Source organism: Sinocyclocheilus rhinocerous, unplaced genomic scaffold, assembly GCF_001515625.1.
Source record: "Sinocyclocheilus rhinocerous isolate Xijiao unplaced genomic scaffold, SAMN03320098_v1.1 scaffold2723, whole genome shotgun sequence".
Lineage (NCBI taxonomy): Eukaryota > Metazoa > Chordata > Actinopteri > Cypriniformes > Cyprinidae > Sinocyclocheilus > Sinocyclocheilus rhinocerous.
The window spans coordinates 678-2,932 of NW_015632065.1; positions in this window are offsets into that span (position 1 = coordinate 678).

Below are 2,255 nucleotides of genomic sequence, written 5' to 3' on the forward strand. Positions count from 1 at the left end.
TTGCTGCAAGTATACTTAGCATTTTTTTTTTTTTCACTAGGGTATACACGCTCTTTACATTCTCTGCATTCTGTAGAAACCATCATTTTAATTATTTCAAGAAATGCTCTTGTCATTCTGTAGTAATACTTGCTTTGTCTCCTGTAGTCCCAGTCTGAGTGGCTTCTGGAAGGATCATGGTGTCTTGCAGCCAATAATTATTGGAAAATACATACTATGAGCACCTCACCACACATATAGGGCGTTAAGTATAATGTGCAATCAGTGCTTATCTCAGGCCTCCTTGAACATACGGACAGGGTCTCCTCATCCTCCACAATTGTAGATGGGTCTTCATCCTGAAACCAATAATCAAACTGTGGTTAATGTCCACCACTTAACATTGACAGTAAATCAGTGCTTTAAACTCTCACATACTCAGAGGGTTCAACAAGACATCTGGTGGCTCCAACAAGCACACAGAATTTGCCATCACTATGAAACAAAACATGTTAGAGCAAAGATTTGGTTAAGAATATGCAAAAACATACTGTATATCAACCTTTTATGTAGTCACTCCTATTAGGTGACATGGATTCAGAAGCAGTTGCCCCCTCTATTCCCTTAATGACTAGCCTCCCCTTGTTCAGTTCCAAAACCAGCTCCTCTGCAGGAGTAAAGGGTGCTGGTGATGGTTCCAGCAACATCATTTCTTTTTGGCAGCTGCATTTAATAAACATAATGAAATCTGACAGTTCTAGCTGTCACAGGCTGCGTCCGAAACCGCGTACTTTCCTACTATATAGTAGGCAAAAAGCAGTAGGCGAAGAATAAGTATGTCTGAATCCTTAGTATTCATAAAAGAGTAGGCGAGAATTACCTGCATGGGGCACTAATTCTCGCGAGATTCGGATGTGCGTATACTTAAGTTGCGTCCGAATATGCCTACTTACCGACTATATAGTAAGTGAAAAGAGTAGCCTATGTGAAGAAAGTAGTATGTCCGAAACCTCAGTATTCGTAAAAGCGTAGACGAGAAATCCCCGGATGTCCTACTGCTTCAACCCAGATTATGAAGTGCTCATGCGATGGATACTTTTGTATCCCAGGAGGCCACGCGAGAGGATACGTCATTATCGAACGTGAAGGAGAACAGCGACGAGGGTGTTTTCAAATGTGCAAAAAAACGGGTCCTTGTGTTAAAATCGCATTTGTTGAGTTTACTGTACAATGAACTGTTGAATTGTTGAAGGTGTAAAGATGCTAACAGTATAGTGCAGAAGTGGACAGTAACAAAGTACATTTACTTGAGTACTGTACTTAAGTACACTTTTTGAATATCTGTACTTTACTTGAGTATTATTTTTTCTGGAAACTTGCTACTTCAACTTCACTACATTGAAAGATCTTTGCATGAGGAAGATCATCTTCTGGGCACTCTTTTTTTTATCTCCTTCTCCATGTCCTTCTACTTTTTCTTGTTTTTTTTTCTCTACTGATTATTCCATCACAGAACTAAAAATCAAGGGCAGAGAATTAGAGCTATCCTCTATGCTGTTTTTCATTCAATAGGCTATTATTCAGAAAATGATTGTACTTCTCAGTCTCTGCATCTGAATAGAAGTTTCCCATTAACATAGTTTACGTACTAAATACATGCGTTACATTCATATAGACCACAATAAACCCATCATGTTTCATAATAAAATTATTTACATGAAGTGCAAATCTGCCGTCTGAAGGTGTATCTGCCATTTTTGTTTTAGTCAGAAGGTGGCAGTGCTGACCTCAGTATGAAGACAATTCCTTAGTTTCCCTTTTATCTTCTGCTAGTTGAAGCTTAAATGCTCAAGACTAAAACTAATAAAAAGGAAAAATACATACACACATGGTCTATAATGAATTTTAAAAAAATTATTATTGATTAAATATTGCTTAATGCTTAGCTAACTAGCAAATGACACTTTCCAGGAAGTAACCCTACGTTCTGCAGTATCCAACGTGCCTCCCTTATTCCATTGATTTAGCGATGTATTTCACATATATTATTTTTATGAATTTTTGAGAACAGATTAATAAATCCGAATGTTCAGAAATTATATTATAGGGTGACCATACGTGCCATTTTCCCAGGATGCGTCCTGGCCAGGATTTCTATATTGCCTGGCACATATGGTCACCCTAAATTATATATATATATATATATATATATATAAGAGTTAAAGGAACACTCCACTATTTTTTAAAATAGGCTCATTTTCCAACTCCCCTAGAGT